The 21,135-nt window shown below is 42.6% G+C and overlaps 1 protein-coding gene and 1 long non-coding RNA gene across 2 annotated transcripts in view; one reads left to right on the top strand and one right to left on the bottom strand.

Moving 5' to 3' along the window:
• Positions 1 to 21,135, bottom strand: part of LOC149976907 (uncharacterized) — a 167,947-nt gene that overhangs the window by 38,863 nt on the left and 107,949 nt on the right. The gene's annotated exons all lie outside the window — the stretch shown is intronic.
• LOC110491069 (plexin-A2) overlaps positions 13,020 to 21,135 on the top strand; it is a 334,343-nt gene continuing 326,227 nt past the window's right edge. Inside the window, exon 1 of the mRNA XM_036947019.2 lies at positions 13,020 to 13,747. The gene's annotated coding sequence lies outside the window, so the exon portion shown is untranslated. The remainder of the gene's footprint in view (positions 13,748 to 21,135) is intronic.

The following is a 21,135-nucleotide window of genomic DNA, read 5'->3' as shown; positions in this document are numbered from 1 at the left end:
TCCACCCATGTTTGATTTGTTCAATGAACTGATCACCCTAATCAGCTCCCTCCGTGCTCCGCCAAGAATTCACTCTCTATTTCTTTTTACAGTTACACTCCCCTTTCAGGCACCAAACCTTATCCCTCCACCAGGCCCCATGCTTCACATATTTATAATCCTCACAATTAAAACCTTTATTTGGAGCAAGATGGAGCAGCCCCCCAACCCCCCTTTCCTGAGCTGAATTTCATCTATGTTTCTTTGATTATGTGAACCCTCTCTCCTCACTTCAAAACACATTGGAGGGGGAGTTCCAAGGGGTTCAAACTTCTCACCTCTAATACATTTTGAGAAGGAGGTGAGGAAAGACGATGCAAGGAATCAAGGAAATGCTGTCTTCAGTCTTCTCACCATCAGCCACCCAGTCCTAGATGAGGTCAAACACAAGCAGCTGAGCGGCTGAATATCACAGTCTACAAGGGTCTGTCTGTAAGCGTCCTCCTGACTGATGACTTGTCCTGCTTTGTTTTCCTATCCCTTGTGGAGCGTGTCATGGGGGCAGAGCAGGCATCTTGGCTGAGTTGATGCCAGCATGAGCTTGGCCTGTCTTTACACAGCCTCTCCCTCTGGTGGCAGCAGCGAGGCAGGCACCCAGAGGTTTAATGGAACCCGTGACAGGGGGTTTAGCGTCCAGTTATGGGGCCCGTCGATTAGTATTCACTGCATCTTTTTATAGTGTATGTGTGTGACACCATGTGTTTGTGACCATGTGTGTGTCCGTGACGGCGTGCTTGTGTCCGTGTATGTGTGTGCTTGTAACTTTGCATAGCATTAAAGAGTGTGAGCGAGGGGAGGGACGGCGAGGTGGACACAGTAGTGTCTGAGGATGTCTAACAGACACCAAGTGCAGAGAAGCCATCCATCAATCCCTGGCATCTTTAACAACAGCAAGGGCATTTGTCTGTACAGAGAGGGCATTGTGATAATCAACTGCCATCCTTCTCACTCTGTCAAATCACATATTATTATAGAGAGTTACTGCGGACAATTAATGCTACCAGACCAGCTATGAATAAGTTAGAGAATGACTCTTTTTTCATGTGATTGATCAAACCCTCCTTTCTATCAATAATTGTAGCATTGGAATGGTGTGTGTAGCTTGGGGTGATGTGCATCAATAAAATATGTGTACAATCAAAGTTTAAAGGTTTACAATCATTGTTCAATTTCAGTTACAGCACATATCCTTTAAATGCACTGACAAGACTGACTTCTAGACATCGTGATCTTGACTCCATGCCTTTACAACTTTACAACTTTATAATTAGCTGAATGGTTGTCAGTAATTACGTTACTATGTACGTATCTGTATCTGTCCAAGGTCAACCCCAGACACTGTTCCTCATATTGCACCAATTACTGCTTGAGTTCCACTAACGTCCATCTTGGGGAGAGGAAAGCTTCAATTCTGTAAACTTAAGCACATGTTCAACACATCTCCGCTGTACAGCAAAGGTCCTTACTTTACAATTCTCATTCTCATTTGTCCAAATAAAATCGTCTACTAAGAGAAACTGAGCATTTCCTAGTTGTATATTTCTCTCTCCATTGTTGCCAATATAACATAGAACCAGGCGTTAGACCTATGGCGCACATACTGTAGCTGCAGCAAGATATTTGGCGGTGGGGGTTCTGCAATTTTTTAAAATAAATATTCTCCCCTTGTTGGAGACGGCTGTATCGGTCCGCTAATACAGTGTATGCATATGCTAATACAGTATGTACATACATATGAGATGAGTAAAGCATTATGTAAACATAATTAAACTAACTAGTGTTCCATTATTAAAGTGGTCAGTGATTGCATGTCTATGTATATAGGGCAGTAGCTGGCTAGTGATGGCTATTTAACAGTCTGATGGCCTTGAGTTGGAAGCTGTTTTTCAGTCTCTCAGCCCCAGCTGTAATGCACCTGTACTGACCTCACCTTTTGGATGATAGTGAACAGGCCATGGCTCGGGTGGTTGATGTCCTTGATGCAACAGGATGCTCTCAATTGTGCATCTGTAAAAGTTTGTGAGGGTCCTACGGGCCAAGCCGGATTTCATCAGTCTCCTGAGGTTGCATTGTCTGTGTGGGTGGACCATTTCAGATTGTCAGTGATGTGTACGCTGAGGAACTTGAAGCTTTCCACCTTCTCCTCAGTAAAAAAATTGAAGTGGGTCGAGGGTGTCAGGTAAGGTAGAGGGGATATGATCCTTAACTTGCCTCTCAAAGCACTTCATGATGACAGAAGTCCGTGCTTTGGGGTGATATTCATTAGGAACCTCTTTGGGCTAGGTGTGCCGCTAGCGTCCCACCAGGACAACATCCGGTGAAATTGCAGAGCGCGAAATTCATAATACAAAAATCGTAATATTAAACATTCATGAAAATACAAGTGTCTTACATCGTTTAAAAGCTTAACTTCTTGTTAACCTCTCTAGGGTAGGTGAGACGCTAACGGCCCACCAGGCCAACATCCAGTGAAACTGCAGAGAGCTAACATTCTAAATACACCATTTGTTATAGTAAACATTCTTGTAAATACATGTATCTTACATCATTTAAAAGATGAACATCTTATTAATCCAGCCGCTGTGTCAGATTTCAAAAAGCCGTTACTACGAAAGCAAACATGCTATTTTCTGAGGACGGCGCCACGCACACACAAGTATTACTAGCATTTTCCAACCAAGCATTAGCATCATGAAAGTCAGAAATAACAATAAAATAAATTGCTTACCATTGAAGATCTTCCTCTGGCGGCAATGCCAAGTGTCCTAACTACACAGTGAATGTTCGTTTTGTTTGATAAAATCCATTTTTATAGCCTAACACGGAACGTTTGTAAATCGCTTGCGTCATGATTTCCGTCTCATTCAACTTTGGACGATGTGTTCGTGGTAATTACACACACTAAACAAACGTTTATCCAGACATGGTTAGTTTCATTGCAATCCTCTGGTTGTTACTAACACAACCACACTTGATGGTTCTTTTCCCGGGACGTATTGACCGAAACAAACCGATTTGAAGACACCAATCAATAACATCATTGCGCACCAATGGTAGGACCAGTCTATCGTTGATTGACTGTATTTTGGCCCAATGACCACTGATCATCTTGAAATCTAGCTTGGAAGATAGCCAATGAGCTGAGGTAAACGGCAATATGTAATGGTTATACGTTTGAAGACCAGCCTTTGTCGTAAACTCTGGCGTAAAAGAGGTTCATTCGCCATTGCAAATCCTATTGACGGAGCCCCGGGTGTTACGCATAGCAGTACATATTCAATAGCATTTTCAACAAGTTCATATATTTAAAATATGGAGAATAAATCAGGAAAAGCTAAAACAAAGTCTAGGTATACAGATTTAACCCAAATTATAGAGGAAATAGATAGATACAGTGAGACCGAGTTGCTTCAGGAAGATTAATCTTTCAGCGAAGCTAGTTTTGACTCCCAGGCGGAAGACATGTTTCTGCATGGTGAGGTTGCCATGCTGGATTGGTAAATTCTAATGCTAATGTCATTATTTGAAATGAATAATAAAAAATATTATTCATTTGAGATTTTTTTTAGATTTTCTTATTTTATTTGCAATATATAAAAATATATCTGTGATGAAATGTGTAAAGTACACATTGGCTATTGTGTGTGTGTGTGTGTGTGTGTGTGTGTGTGTGTGTGTGTTACATTTATTTTACTTAAACATGGAATGGAACAGCCCTTCACCACTTCACCATAATGATTATGTTCCCTGTACTCTATATACTGTATGTCTGTTTATTTTATGTGTTGATACAGGGCTCATGCGTGAAAGTATTGTTACTGATTAAAAAAATATATTTCAGAGTGGCAGTGATTCTGATTATGAGCCGCCAATGTCTAGGTGTCCATCTCCCTCTGAAGCTGGTTCATCCAGCCGGACCTTCGCTGTCTCCGGCTCCACACCTACCTGGCCATCTAGAGATGTGAAGTCAGTGACAAAGAAGGGGAGGTGGGGAAGAGAGAAACCTGCAGACAGAGGGCCAGAGGGTCGTTGTCACTCTGTGTAAGAAGATGATGTGGAACCAAATCCACCAGTTTTTAGACCCAAAAGGCAGCCAGGACCTCAACTAGACATGACTGCAAAGCCCCCTTCAACTTTTTCAACTGTTTTTTACCTCGTCAGTTGTTGATTCCCTGGTGTCGAACACCAATAAGTACGGGGCTAAGAAGCAGGCAGGAAAGAAAGAGGCATGGAAGACCATTTCCATGTCAGACCTTTTCTGCTACTTTTCAATTGTCATTTACATGGGGCTGGTGAAGTTGAAAACTCTAAAGCTCTCTGTCAACTGCCTTTCCCCATGACTGTCATGTCTTGTAAATGGTTTCTGACTATCTCACGGGCGATTCACATCAGTGACCCAGAAGTTGATGGGGAGAATGGCAAGAAGAGAGGCATACCAAGGTTTGATAGGCTGTGCAAAATCAAGCCTCTCTACCCCAACATCATTGAGGCCTGCAAGACCTATTTTCAGCCCGCCCAGAACCTGTCCATCGATGAGAGGATGGTAGCCTCAAAGGCCAGAATCAGCCTCAAACAATACATGCCTAACAAACCAACCAAATGGGGTTACAGACTGTTTGTTTTGGCTGATTCTGTGTGTGCCTACACTTGCAATTTTTTTGTTTATGAGGGGAAAAACAGTTTTGATACCGGTAATGGACTGAGTTATGATTCCGTTATGGAGTTATTGGATTTTCAACTGCTGGGGAAGGGCTTCAAACTGTTTGTGGGCAACTTCTACACAAGCCCTACCCTGTTTACAGAGCTGAGGAAGCGGGATGTGTGGACTTGTGGCACCATTCGGACAAACAGAGTGGGATTTCCAAAGACAAAGGTGAACGACATGCCAAAGCGGGCTGAGGGGGGTACCATGCGATGGCCTGCTCTTTGTGAAGTGGATGGATACCAGAGAGGTGGTCATGTGCTCCAGTATCCATAAGTCCTTCAGTGGAGATCATGTCGTCAGGCGTGTGAAGGACGGTGCCGGGGCATGGACCACAAAACAATTCCCCATTCCAGCGGCTGTGAAGGACTACAACAAGAGCATGGGAGGTATAGTATCCTATCAGTGCATCACCTCTCAGATGCACTGATAGGATACTACAATGTTCTCCACAAGACCATGAAATTGTACAAGACATTTTTCTATCATTTCATTGACATTGCTGTAGTGAATGCCTCCAGACGGAAATGGCTAAGAACTGTGGACAGCCCCCCCATCTCACAGCTAGCCTTCAGGGAGCTGCTCATCCAGGAGCTTGCTAGCTACAGAAAGACCACTGTAGCACCTTCTGTCCCCTCTACCTCTGTCCCTTCTGCTCCAACCAGTGGTGTTCACCTGCCCAGATTCCTCTCTGCAGGCATGAGGGCACAGTAGGGAGACGTCGTTGTGCCCTTTGTCACAGGAAATGCCCCATCACCTGCACCACCTGTTCAGTAAGCCTTTGCTTTACGGCAGAAATAGACTGCTATGGGCCATGGCACCAGCAGCACAATATTGTGTAGAGGACTGAGGGTCTTCACAATATTGTAAATAGAAAATATGTAAATAGTTACACTTGTTAATTGTTTGTTTTATTATTATTATTGTTATTTTTATTTTTATATATATATTTTCTCTCTATTTTTTTTGGGGGGGGGGGGGTTAGAATAGCATTTACAGTATGTATTTTAGAGTTCTTTCCTTCGAAATGTATCAGTGTACTAATTCGGCCACTTGGGTACATTTGGGTACATTTGTGTGGGACACCTTGGTGACTTCATGCTCAATGTCATGTAGTTCGCTCATTTTTGAAGTTATCTGTCCAAAACTTTGCTCAGCTATTGTTGCCATCTTATGTTCTTCAATCAAATCCACATCATCCTATCTGTTCATCCTTGGCTGTTCTTGGTCATTTGAAAGATGATGCAGCAACAATAAAAAACTGAAAACGTAAGTTTATTTCCTTGTATTTTCTTCTACCAGATCTATTGTGTTATATTCTCCTACATTCAATTCACATTTCCACAAAATCCAGAGTGTGCATATACTTGCCTCTGGGCCTGAGCTACAGGCAGTTAGATTAGGGTATGTCTTTAGTCAGAAATTGAGAAGGGGGGGAGGTACCCCAAAGAAGTTAATCCAACCGCGTTGTCAGATTTCAAAAAGGCTTTACGTGAAATCATACCATGCGATTATCTGAGGACAGCGCCCCACACCAAAACACTTTTCCAAACCAGCACAGGCATCACAAAATCACAAATGGCGAATAAATCACTTACCTTTGAAGATCTTCCTCTGTTTGCAATCCAAAGGGTCCCAGCTACACAACAAATGGTTGTTTTGTTCGATAAAGTCCTTCTTTATATCCCAAAAATGTCTGTTTAGTTGGCAAGCTTGATTCAGTAATCCACTAGTTCAACATGCATACACAACGAATCCAAAAAATTACCAGTAAAGTTTGTCCAAACAAGTCAAACAATGTTTTTAATTAATCCTCAGGAACTCTAATATCTAAATAAACAATAAATCCCAAACCATCTCATTTGGGTTGAGGTTGAGTGATTGTGGAGGCCAGGTCATCTGATACAGCACTCCATCACTCTCCTTCTTGGTCAAATAGCCCTTACACAGCCTGGAGGTGTGTTTTTGGTCATTGTCCTGTTGAAAAACAAATAGACCCACTAAGCGCAAACCAGGTGGGATGGCGTATTGCTGCAGAATGCAGTGTCACCAGCAAAGCACCATCACACCTCCTCCTCCATACTTCAAGGTGGGAAGTACACATGCAGAGATCATCTGTTCACCTGCGTCTCACAAAGACACGGCGGTTGGAACCAAAAATCTAAATTTTGGACTCATCAGACAGATTTCCACCTGTCCATTGCTCATGTTTCTTGGCCCGAACAAGTCTCTTCTTATTATTGGTGTCCTTTGGTAGTAGTTTCCTTGCAGCAATGCACACAGTCTCCTCTGAACAATTGATGTTGAGATGTGTCTGTTACTTGAACTCTGGAAAGCATTTATTTGGGCTGCAATCTGAGGTGCAGTTAACTCTTATGAATTTATACTGTGCAGCAAAGGTAACTCTGGGTTTCCTTCCTTTCCTTAGGCGGTCCTCATGAGAGCCAGTTTCATCATAGCAATTGATGGTTTTTGTGATTGTACTTGAAGAAACTTTCAAAAATCTTGACATTTTCCAGATTGACTGACCTTCATGTCTTAATGTGATGATGGACTGTCGTTTCACTTTGCTTATTTTAGCTGTTCTTGGCATAATTTGGACTCTTACCAAAAGGGTCTTTCTTCTGTATACCACCCCTACCTTGCCACGACACAACTGATTGGCTCAAATGCATTAAGAAGGTTTGAAATTCCATAAATTAACTTTTAACAAGGCACACCTGTTAATTTAAATGCATTCCAGGTGACTAGCTCATGAAGCTAGTTTAGAGAATGCCAAGAGTGTGCAAAGCTGTCATCAAGGCAAATGTATTCATTATTTTTTATTTAACTAGGCAAGTCCGTGAAAATCAAATTCTTATTTACAATGGCGGCCTTGCCCGGCCAAAACCTGATCCAGATGACGCTGGGCCAATTGTGCGCCACCCTATGGGACTCCCAATCATGGCTGATTGTGATACAGACTGGAATCAAACCAGGGTCTGTAGTGACACCTCTAGCACTGAGATGCAGAAAACAAAGATAACTAAGGTCAGGGTGTGACAATTCTACAATGTAGAAAATATTTAAAAAATTAAGAAAAACCCTTGAATTAGTTTGGTGTGTCCAAACTTTTGACTGGTACTATATTATTATTTTATTATTATATATATATATATATATATTTTTTTTTTTTTGTTCAGGAGGTGTTGCGACTATGACGGTGTATACACTTCAAGTTTGTCTTGATTTTAAGGAAGATTGATATGGTTGTGAATGAAAACCAACCCTCTGATGAATACAACATTTATATGTAATTTTATTACACTGACGTCCAGCAAAACCGCACTAATGTAGACACACTACACAAACAGACAGTATACTCAGCACCCTTTCTCTCAGATCCGATATGAACTGAGTTATGTTCCAATCAAACAAATCCATGCTTGTTCCAAACAGGTCTGTGAGTAATGGATTCAAGAGTGGTTCTGTATTTGATTATCCCTCGCTCTACTCTGTGGTGGCTTGACAAAGATCCATTAAAGTCTGAGAGGTAGGCTAGCTAGGTAGTGCTGCTGTGGGACTTCAATATGGACACCCTCCAGCTATTGGCCCAGGCCGTCTGTAAGTGGGCTGTGCTGTGCTTTTTGTGTACTTACACACTAGTTGGGTCTGCATCCTCTACCTCATGGCAGTTACAGATACTTTTGATGGCAGACAGAAACCGGTCCTCCTTTTCCCCCACTGTGAATTATTGATGCTTCAGAGAATGGGGCTAGCCTACTTTTCAAGTATTAAGATGGAGGGCATGAACCATTTTTCCATCATGGCTATGGCAATAATGGAATGGCCATTTTAAAGTGCTTGATCATCACAAGTATTTAGACACATTTCCAATTATGTAGCCTTATAATTTATTAACAAACACTAAGTTATTCAGTGAAGGTATTTTTCCTTTAGCAACCTAGATCAGAGATGGATGGATCTAGACATCCATATTTGCTGAATATGAGAGACAAATGGGAAAAGCATTAGTGAAGTACCAGTATTGCAAATGAATGGCGAGGTATTTGGAACAGTCTTGCAGAGAGCCTTGCAGAGAGCCTATCTACCTGACAATCTCTTAGAAAAAAAATATAAACTACTGTAACCAAGATTTAAAAATAACTGATATTGGCACAAGATAGAAAGAATGTTGAAACATAACAAACACAATTACAGTTAACGAAAATGTAGCTTAATCCAGTATAAACTAATGTATAGAATGTATTATATAAGAGAGAAAAAATCACAAATTCTACAGCACAAAGGCAGAGTCATGTCTTAAGTGTAAAACGAAGAATGAATCAATAATCCATGCCTTCTGGGAATTCTATAAAGTCCAAATGTTATGGGTGGGGTTGGCTGTCAGAAGTATTACAATGTATCACAATATTACAATTTATTTTTAATTCATATGTCTGAATATTTCAAGCAACCTTTCTTATGGTATGTATTCATTTGTTGATGTGCATTTCGTATGATATGTTACAAATTACAATTTGTATTATATGTTACTAACTTGCAAAGAGTACAATATGTTACGAATTTTCAAAATGTATGATATTTCACAAATTCTAGCTAGATGGCTAGGTGGCTAACATTAGCTAGGCTAGGGGTTTAGTGTTAGGTGTTAAGGTTAGGGTTAAGTTTAAGTTTAGGAGTTAGGTTAAAGGATTAAGGTTAGGGTTAGGGTTAAGGGAAGGGTTACGTTTAGGGTTAGGGGAAAGGTTAGCTAAAAGGGTTAAGGTTAGGGTTAGGGGAAGTATTAGCTAACATGCGAAGTAGTTGCGAAATAGCTAAAAAGTAGTTAGTAGTTGTAAAGTCTCTAAAATGCTTAAGTTGTCCATGATGAGATTCAAACTCACAACCTCTGGTTTGCTAGACGTTTGCATTATATGCCTACCCATCCACCCCGACCAACCACCCTACTTTCATTTTTCCTTAATTAAGTAATCGTCTGTCTTACGCAGGGGCACAACTTTGGTTTTAGAAGTGGGGGGGACATAATATATAAATATATTTTTTCATCCAGTCAGATAAACACGCCAAACAGTCTACCCGACCGCTCGGAGGTGTCCGCATTGTCATAAAACACACAGTTGCCTCATTTTGTATCACATTCCAATGATAAAACTGGGGGGTACATAAATGGGGGGCACATATCCCCCCATCCCCAGTGGAAGTTGCGCCCCTGGTCTTATGTAACCATACCAAATGTAACATATCTTATTCATTTGAGTGCCCCGGATTTATGTTTATTATTTTCCGTTTATGAGACCAGGCTGATTTAAAGACATGGGGGTGCAGTGATGGTGCAGTGAGATATCCGATGTGTTGAACAATACTTTTCTCGTCAATCATCTTGAAAAAACGTATACTTTAAATAAAGGTAATCGACCAATCCTCCATCCATTGTTAACCCAATGGAAAGGTCAAGTGCTTTATTATCTGAATGTTGAACGTGTGTGGGCAACTGAGAGAAACAAAATGGTACAGTTTGAGGCTATGTGGCAGAGAGTTACGCAGGAGCTGGAGGGGTGTGAGCAGGTGGGTCTGGGCAGTGTGACGTCGTTGATGTTTGTGTGCATGTGTATGCTGTCGTTTGTATATGTGTTTTGTATTGTTTGGAGAAAAAAAATGTACGAAATATGGTAACATTTGATCTGATTATACGTAATCAGATCAAATGATTACATTAATAATTAATAATGAATAATGTAAATGTGAACGACAAGAATGTGTTGGACCTTCCTGGTCGCTAAAACGACAGAGGGATTGAGAGAGGGGGAATTGATTGTCATTAATGTTGCACAACAAAATGGCTACTTAATAATGGGGTCCGGATTCCTGAAAACTTTCAGTTACAGGGAAAAAACTTGAATGGGATTTGTAGGAAAATGGAGAGAACGAGCAGCATAAAATTTGTGCAGAGGCAGGTTCTAAGCGTACTACTCATTACTTAAACAATGTTGTTCTGTCGCCTCCTGGGAGCATTGGGAATAGGATGGATGTGAAAATTATACCGGATCATTATCTCAGAAGCAGAGAGAGCATGCATCTCAGAGCCAATCAATGGCACTCTTGAGTGCTCTAATGGCTGGCACTCAAAGGAGGGTTACTCGGCCTTGTCTCAGGATAGTAAGTTGGTGGTTGAAGATATCCCTCTAATGGTGTGGGGGCTGTGCTTTGGCAAAGTGGGTGGGGTTATATCCTGCCTGTTTCACCCTGTCCGGGGGTATCGTCGGACCGGGCCACAGTGGCTCCCGACCCCTCCTGTCTCAGCCTCCAGTATTTATGCTGCAATAGTTTATGTGTCGGGGAGGCTAGGGTCAGTCTGTTATATCTGGAATATTTATTCTGTCTTATCCTGCGTTCTGTGTGAATTTAAGTATGCTCTCTCTAATTCTCTCTCTCTCTCTCTTTCTTTCTTTCTTTCTTTCTTTCTTTCTTTCTTTCTTTCTTTCTTTCTTTCTTTCTTTCTTTCTTTCTTTCTTTCTTTCTTTCTTTCTTTCTCTTAGAGGACCTGAGCCCTAGGACCATGCCTCAGGACTACCTGGCCTGATGACTTCTTACTGTCTCCAGTCCACCTGGTCGTGCTGCTGCTCCAGTTTCAACGGTTCTGCCTGCGGCTAAGGAACCCTGACCTGTTCACCGGACATGCTACCTTGTCCCAGACCTCCTGTTTTCAACTCTCTAGAGGCAGCAGGAGCAGTAGAGATACTCTGGATGACCAGCTATGAAAAGCCAACTAACATTTACTCCTGAGGTGCTGACCTGTTGCACACTCTACAACCACTGTGATTATTATTATTTGACCCAGCTGGTCATCTATGAACATTTGTACATCTTGGCCATGTTCTGTTATAGTGTCCACCCGGCACAGCCAGAAGAGGACTGGCCACCCCTCATAGCCTGATTCCTCTCTAGGTTTCTTCCTAGGTTCCGGTCTTTCTAGGGAGTGTTTCCTAGCCACCGTGCTTCTACATCTGCATAGCTTGTTGTTTGGGGTTTTAGGCTGGGTTTCTGTTCAGTCCTTTGTGACATCAGCTGATGTAAGAAGGGCTATATAAATAAATCTGATTGATTGGTTACTGTGATTATAATTTGACTGCATACAGTTGTGTCTACCCACCTGGAAATAACATTACAAGGACCAATAGTGGTCTAAAGATTGCTTGGCTCATCTATCTATCTATCTATCTATCTATCTATCTATCTATCTATCTATCTATCTATCTATCTATCTATCTGTCTGTCTGTCTGTCTGTCTGTCTGTCTGTCTGTCTGTCTGTCTGTCTGTCTGTCTGTCTGTCTGTCTGTCTGTCTGTCTGTCTGTCTGTCTGTCTGTCTGTCTGTCTGTCTGTCTGTCTGTCTGTCTGTCTGTCTGTCTGTCTGTCTGTCTGTCTGTCTGTCTGTCTGTCTGTCTGTCTGTCTGTCTGTCTGTCTGTCTGTCTGTCTGTCTGTCTGTCTGTCTGTCTGTCTGTCTGTCTGTGATACTTTACTAGAATGAACAAAATAATTGTATATAATGATAGGTAGCCTATTCATAATTGGGCCTACAATCACACCATTTCCAAATAGGCCTATTCTCTTTCATAAAACGGTTGATTAATTCTCCAAACTGCGTAGCTTATATCTGAGACAATAATGTTTTTCTGCTTTTGAAGATCTGTGAGAATGTAGTAAACCTACACTATTGTAGAAAGTCGTTTATTACTAGGTAGTAGCAACGTAGTTATGCCCATAGGTGGCAGTACACTAACAGAATTGGCAGCAGCATCTCCCCTGAAAGTAGCCTTCATTGATGACACTTCTCAGGTCACAATGTGCACTAGATCTGGCCAGATGTATTATGTGTTTGGATTATTTTCGTTGATATTAATAATAGATATATTTTTTTAGATTATATTAATAATAAAAATTATGTTTTATACAACTCACTATGTTTCAATACATCAAATGTAGCTTCTAAACGTGTTCAATGAAGGTAGGCTAGACCAATGTAACTGAAAAATCAGAAATACATTATTCTAAAATACTTCTGAAGATTAAAGACACTTTCTTGTGCATTCGTATTACTTGGCAATCATTCCAATTTTCCATAGCCTATACAGGAGATCGAATCAGAGGAAAGGGAAATAATGTATCCTAAAAGATAATGGCGTTATTGTGTTATCTGTCCTATCTTCTTACATTCACTGGAGGCTGATTTGATCGTCGCAAATAACACTGAGCAGAACATATGGCCAAGCCATTCGGAGGCACCACGCTGAAACAGTTAACACATGCAACATGCAAATGAGCCCGTGTTGCCGAAGTGTACAGGGGGGCTGGGTTTAAACGCTGTGGTGTGCATATGAGACTGTACTGTATGCTTCCCGGGTTCGGTAAGCGCCACAGTTTTTCATGCCAGTCTAGCACAGCCCTATGAGAAAGCGAGAGTGCCTGTGTAAATTTGTGCGGCAAGGTTGCTACCCAAACCGAAGAAAGCCCGCCGGACGATGACAAGCCAGGCTACAGCGGCTGTCATAGTAGAGGACATTATCCTGTGAACTAAAGGAATTCGCCGTATCATATAGGCATTCTGTTGTAATCGACCATTTAAAGAAAATAAAAAAACAGACGGTCAAACGAAGTTGCGCGCACTGAATGTTCATAGATTAATTATTGTGTTCGTAGCTAATATCAGCCCGGTGAAACCTTGCATCGGTTTTTGGGGATCTTTAGGCTATGAATGAGGCGGCATTGGGTATCTGAAATTTTCTAGGGATTGGGAGTGAATGGACCTTGGCTAAAATCTCTAAATTGATTGAGCATCATTGAGGAACGCCGTTGTAGACTTTACCGTAGTAGGCTACTCGGAGCATTTCCCGTGGATGTAAGTAGCTACAACAGTCCATCACCTAAAGGAAGAGAAGACAATTCATTACTGGCTGTGTGATCAGAATAAAAACAGCACCAGGAGCTTCCATTGAAATCCGAAAGGTGAGTGAAAACGATTAGCCTATGTTTATCATTATTTAAAACATGTTTCGGTTTGGTTTGAAATGTCTATGTGTTAGCTGATGATAGCTACAGCACAATTTTGTGCATTTGCCTTAATTAACACTGTTCTGCTTAATAACTAACAGTAGCTACTCTATTCCGCCACAATATTGTCAGAGAATTCTCAGCTCAATTCTCAGCTACCACAAAAAGGGGTTTGGGGCTGCTTATTAGGGTACTTGTGGGATATTAAGCTATATACAAGTAGCCTAATAACCAGCCGTATATCCCTTCTTGTAGCAGTTGAGAATTTATTTGAAAATTAGGTTAATAAGGCAATTTACATTTTATGGCTATAGGTAAGGTAAAAAAAAAATGTGTCAGAAAAAAATGCCCACCCCAACCATGCAAGGAATTTCAGTGTTGTTATTATTCCAATGGTAGCCTACCAGTTACTTTTCAGTGAATGTTTAGACAAATTTACGCATAGGCTATAGACTCATTGCCTCGGTGCGTAAACCCGTAATTACGCAGTTCCGTTCAGTCAGGTGTTGGGTTTTAATTACCATCTATTCTATCACCTCACGATCAACTTTTAATCAGAATGCAGCTGTCATCAGCTCATAAAACTAATTTGATTGAGTTTGATATATCGATATTATCATCGGCTATTCATATTGCATTGTTCTGGTTTGATATTATAAGACCTTTATTAAGCTGCGGTATTTAATCATTTAGTCAACGGATGAGTTATTTTTATCGGCCTATCATCCCAAAGTAGTTTTCAATTACTTCCAATATTTGTAATCAACAGACAGATAGCCTAGCATCAGCTCTCCATGCCGACCTTGACTCTGAACCCGCTATTAGGCGTAAGAGTAGGGCGAAGAGAACCATTTCCATTACAGTGGATTTAGATTAGGCTTGATGTAGTGAGCGCTTGAAGTCTTGTACCTCATAATAATCTACAATCCAACATGTGAGAATAAATGTGACTTTTTTGCAGCATGTAACTCATTTCTGTTCTTCACTGCGTTACCCAGGTTTTACCCAGGTCAGGGGTTTGGAGTAACAGTTAAATGTACTCTCCAACACGGATTACTCTCTTATCCATCCCTCATACTTCTTAATATTTTATATAACTCTTTTGATTTAGCTAGGTTCCTATTCCTATTATCGTTCCTATTACAATGTGGTATGCCGCAAGACAGAATAACAGCCGTCGTTAACCCCCAAGCCTTGAAAGCAGCTAAATTCAGATGCATTGTTGCCAACTGGCTATAATTTAGAATTCCTGCTCAACTCTAGACTTTTCATCTGTCGAAGCTCTGGAACAGCAGATGCACCCACAAATCTTACATTTCCATCACAAACACACACACACACACACACACACACACACACACACACACACACACACACACACACACACACACACACACACACACACATACACATACACACACACACAGCACTTGGGAAGCGCTCAAAAGGGTGACTCTAAAGGAAAATAAATGTTGTCTTAAGTAGAAAATTGCCTTACATTTGCATGATAATAACTTGCATCTGCCCATAATTGACGGAGAGCATATTAATCGTTGTGACCATGCAATCAAACCTAGTTTCTTCTTGGTAAAATCAGGTTTTGTATATCTAAAGCGTGACATTATTGTAATATTCTTCTCAAAGTATAACATCCGTTTGACCCCAGAAACAGCCACCAGGATGGAAATTGCAGCCTTGGAAGAACAAACCACTACACGCAGCCTTGCTCTGATTATCACACGCTGATTATACTCACCTAATTAACTCCAATCTGAAGAGAAAGCACAAGCACTGATAGTCTGGAGTGGTTATAGCATTACCGGTCTGTTTGGGCAGTTGGGCACTCACCGTATAACTACATTATTTCCTCAAGACACTCGTTTAGCCAGACTTGTTCCCCTTTTTGCTACACAACTGTACACGAACTCTAAAAATCCACCTCCACAAGAAGCAGAGTAAATTAAAATTCCATTCTGCTCAATGTAGCACTTTCAAGCAATCTCTTTGAAGAGAGGCAGGAGTGGACAAGCAGAGCTGTTGAGAACCTCAACATCACACACTCTTTAATCAATAAGGTTAACTACACAAATAAAGCTCAAAGAATATGCCTTCACATCAAACTGGCTGGCTGGAGCCAAAATGAGCACTCTCCATTGCCCCGTTCCCCTTTCTCCTTTCGCTCAGCGTGTGTTCCAGCATTTTGATTGGATTGTATTAAGCTGGTCAGAACAGGGAGGATTTATGTGACAGTGCTGATCTCAGTCCTATTGATTTGCTTATGCCAGTCAGTTTAGTACATGACTGTTTCCTGCGGGGTAATCGGGAGGTCTTATGTGCTTCAGGATGAGTTGTTCGCCTCTTTCAACTTTCAACAGCTTTATTTTAGGAAGGGTAAATTATGCATCTCATTAGACCCCCTGAAAGCATTCTGCGGCTGCTGGGTGTTTTAGTGAATGGACGGACTGATTTGGTATTATGTTGGGCTGGCTGGTGTGCTAGTACAGACATTGAGTACGAATGCTGTGTTGATTAAGTACAGTGCTCCTTTTACATGACTGGTAGTCATTGTCTTCTTCCTCTTCAGAAGCTCCCGACCACTGAGGCAGCGTCCCGTACCGTATGAAGGGTAGGGATGGATGATAATGTAAACCCTGGACCCCCTTCCACAAGTCTCCTTCCTCGTGATGATGGGACTCTTCGTCAGGATGACACTACTGCTCAAGAGCGTCCCCTGTCGAGCCCGACAATGACGCTTTAGTAGAGCTGGGCGAAACTGATAAAAATATGTATTGCGTTATATTGTCTGAATGAACAATCACCCATATTAGCCAATTTATTTGATTTCAAACTTTACATTTCTCTAGTATAGGCTACCTATCGTAATGAACCACGTCAGCAAAATGCCCATGATAAGTGGTCGGTATAGTCGGCGGCGATCATTTTCGGTTTATTGTCCCAGCTCTGCTCTTTAAACGTCTGTGCCCATCAAGCAGACATGTTTCTGTCCAGGGCTAGATCTGGTCAAAGCCTTTCCCCGATGCCATCAGCAGTCAGGACTTCATAACCTAATACACGTTCTAGTGCATTGTACTTTATTATTTAATGAGTATGATAGGGGTGGTGACCGAGATACAAAGACAGTCTTCTCTGTGTTTTGTGTACGTGCTGTGTCACCAGCAACCAGCATGCAGCGCACATCGCCCCAGGCAGCCAGACTCGCCCTCCCCTGTTTAGCTTGAGAGTTTTTGACAAGTTGCTAGGCATGCAGGCGGAATCCTTGACCTATTTCTTAATGAGTGAACAGTGCAAACGCGTTCAGCGACTGGGTATTCTGGAGCAGGCTAGCCCCCCCCCGCCCCCCGCACACCCACAAACACACACACACACATACTTTCCTACACACACATCTCAATGCCTTGCGGGCTGGCTGCTGAGTGTTCACTGACTCGTTTCTTGCAGATATAGGTCTCCACATCGTCTCTGCTGGAGTGTAGGCTACTCACCCTGTTTGTTTGTTTTAAAGCAATTGGTCTCCCCCTCACCGGGATGTTTATCTGAACCTCTCAACTGTCCAGCTGTCACAACAGAGATCTCTATCTCTCTGACCCACACACACTCCACTCAGTCGGCCATGTTATGTGCCTGTGTGTACGTGTGTGTGTGAGTGTGTGTGTGTGTGTGTGTGTGTGTGTGTGTGTGTGTGTGTGTGTGTGTGTGTGTGTGTGTGTGCGTGTGTGTGTGTGTGTGTGTGCGTGTGCGTGTTTGTGAGGGAGAGAGAGAAAGTGAGAGTGTATCCATGTGAAGATTGACATAAGAGAGATTTGAATCGTCCGTGACATTGATCAAGTGAGGTGTAGCCAGGGAGAACGTTTAGTTGGAAAGTGGTTGCGGTATGGTGGTAAGCAGAACTATCTCTCTCCTCATGCTGTTCCAAGACTGGTTCCTCAGCCATAGCACTCAGCTCCCTGAGCTTTCAGACTTGCAGTTCCTCCCAACCCTAACTCTAACTCTGCTTGGAAACAACAGGATTTTATTATCTGCCAGCTATGCACTTCCTTCAAGCATTACCTTCAGCAACAGCTTATTTAGAGGTACATTATTTCAGCCTCACCCGTTGCTGACAGTTGTATAAAATCGAGCACTAAGCCATGCAATCTCCATAGACAAACATTGTCAGTAGACTGGCCTTACTGAAGAACTCAGTGACTTTCAACTTGGCACCGACATAGGATGCCACCTTTCCAACAAATCAGTTTGTCAAAAGAATGCCCAAGTCAACTGTAAGTGCTGTTATTGTGAAGTGGAAATGTCTTGGAGAAACAATGCCTCAGCCGCGAAGTGGTAGGCCACACAAGTTCACAGAATGGGAACGCCGAGTGCTAAAGCGCAGTGCGTAAAAATTGTCTGTCCTCGGTTGCAACATTCACCAACTAGTTCTAAACAAGCAACATCAGCACAATAAATATTTGTCAGGAGATTCATTAAATGGGTTTCCATGCACACAAACCTAAGCTCACCATGCACAATGCCAAGCGTCGGATGGAGTGGTGTAAAGCTCATAGGCATTGGAATCTGGAGCAGTGGAAACTCATTTTCTGGAGTGATGAATCACGCCTCACCATCTGGCAGTCCGACAGACAAATCTGGGTTTGGCTGATGCCAGGAGAACGCTACCTGCCCCAATGCATAGTGCCAACTGTAAAGTTTGGTGGAGGAGGAATAATGGTCTGGGGCCTACTTTTCATGATTTTGGCTAGGCTCCTTAGTTCCATTGAAGGGAAATCTTAACACTACAACATACAATGCTTTTCTAGACAATTCTGTGCTTCCAACTCTGTGGCAATAGTTGGGGAAGGCACTTTCCTGTTTCTGCATGACAATGCCCCCTGTGCACAAAGCGAGGTCAGTACAAAAATGGTTTGTTGAGATTTGTGTGGAAGAACTTGACTGGCCTGCACAGAGCCCTGACCTCAACCCATCAAACACCTTTGGGATGAGTTGGAACGCCGACTGCGAGCCAGGCCTAATCGCCCATCATCAGTGCCCAACCTCACTTATGCTCTTGTGGCTGAATGGAAGCAAATCTCTGCGACAATGTTCCAGCGTCTAGTGGAAAGCCTTCCCAGAAGAGTGGAGGCTGTTATAGCTGCAAAGCAACTCCATATTAATGCCCATGATTTTGGAATGATATGTTCGATGAGCGGTTGTCCACATACTTTTGGTTATGTAGTGTAGCTAAGCTTCTGTTGGCCATCTTGATCCCAGAGGACTTAGGAGTGGAGGGTAGACAGTAGTCAGCTCCAGATGGGTTGTGTCAGCGTGGGAGAGTTCAGATGCTTTTCACAGCCTTGCTTTGGGAGAGGAGGTTTCCACTGTTTCTTCTCATCCATCAGCCTAGTCACAGATATGAACAGAATTAACTATTATACACAACTCATTGTGAAGATCTTTTTTTGCTATGCTTCTGTCGGTGTATGTACTGAAAGCATACAACCAAAGTTACAACTTAATGTAAGGTAGAGCGCAACATTTGTACTGCACACTGGTGGTTTGAATGTTTGATCAAGCAAGGCCATTTACTGTACAATCTCAACAAATGTAACTTTACCTTGTAATGCATTTGAAAAGTGCCTTTATATGTTGCTATATCCAGGGCTACCCTGAAAGTCACGCTGCGGTCGCTTCCATCATGTTGAGTGGTTGTGTCCGCGTAGCCTTGTCGTGGCTTACTGAAGCGTTGGGCGGACGCCCTAGCTTGTCCCCGCTACCGCCTCGACATTGGTAAATAGCATCTGGATCTGGTATGATCAGCACATAGCACAGGGGGTGAAAATCAATACTCCGGATCTGCGTTACATTTTTCCAATAGATTCACACCACCTCAAATGCATCATAAGATTGCAGAAGTGCTGCTGCCGGAGCACTCTAAAGACTGAAAGTGCTGCTTCAGTCCGTGAGTCCGAGGTGGGTGGGTTTTAGCCTCTTAGCTGCTGTGTGTGTGATATTGTGTTGAGAGAGATTGTTTCCCCATGTCTGTCAGAACGCTGCTGGCAGTGGCACTGCAGTGGGTGTTGTAGGGCCTTATAATATCTGCAAAACGCGAATGCGGAAGGAATCCCGGGATTCAGACAATAAAACGGAATTCAACTTAGTACGGAATCAACTAAATCTATTGAAAATGAATTGATTTGCCCAAGTTGATCATAAGACAGGAACAGAATGCATCAGTGATTCGTATTTTGAGAGAGAAACCCTGAAAAAACAGGGGAAAACGGAAACCTGGAAAAATTTAACGGAGAAAAGGGCCCTAGAGGTTGATGTGTTAGAGGGTTGGACTCAGACAGAGCAGTTGAGAAGAAGGCTCCAGCCAGTCTCTCTGTCTCTGCAGAGGGCCGAATGGGGAACAACCATTAATGTTCTCCCTCTTTCTGCCAGGACAATGTGTCCAGGGCACGTATTCACAAATAGTCTTAGAATAGGAGTACTGATTTAGGATCAGTTTAGCCATTTAGATCATAATGAATGGTCTAGGCCCAGACCTCACCATGCATCCCGTCTATTGACGGCGTGGAGGCTAATCCTGAACCCCACTATGCCCTCACCTCTCCTCTCCCAGTCCCAAAGGCCTGCCAGCTTGCTGAAACAAAGCCTTTTGTCCAACTACTGAATCCAGCAGATGGAGAAATGGACAGTAAATGAAAGTAGGGGAGAAAAGAAAAAAAAAGGTAATTTAGTGGAGCATGTTAGAGTAGAGCGTTTGCATTTAAGCCAGTCCTTTGGGAAGCGTAACGCCCTCACAAAGCGACATTGGCGTAACATTGGAGAAATGCTCCCTTGTTGCTGCAGTGGCAACAGCGACTTAGAGCCTCCAATGTGTGAGGTGCTGCTTGGCCCTGTGGCAGTCAATCCAGACCCAGGAGCCCAGCTCTCTCTCCAGGGCCCGGGCAGTCTTTATTAAGATGTTAATGGAATTGCCTTCATGACACATTTGCATGGGACAGGATCGCTCTCCCCTGCCATTCTTTAGTGCCTCAATCTGTCCGCCACACTCAATACATCAGTCCCCCTCTCTCTCCCTCAGTCACACACCAGGCTCTTTAGGCATTCACCACCATCTCCACATGTCTCTGCCCAGACCTAATCTCACTGTTTATCTGATCCCTCCTGTCACAAGCCATGCTATATTTTACCTGCTGTAACACAGTTACCCCAATGCCGGAGATAAGAACAGCAATCATGAAACCAGGACCTCCAGAATAACGTCTGCCTGTTTGTTTGGTGGTTAACTTCACAGTGGCTGTAAGTCACAGGCAGCCTGTCAGTCTGTCAGATCCAGTAGAAAG

Source organism: Oncorhynchus mykiss, chromosome 16 (assembly GCF_057628025.1).
Source record: "Oncorhynchus mykiss isolate SJ-2025 chromosome 16, ASM5762802v1, whole genome shotgun sequence".
In the NCBI taxonomy this organism is placed as follows: Eukaryota; Metazoa; Chordata; class Actinopteri; order Salmoniformes; family Salmonidae; genus Oncorhynchus; species Oncorhynchus mykiss.
The sequence above is the reverse complement of the archived record's forward strand: the minus strand, read 5'-3'. Positions and strand labels throughout refer to the sequence as shown.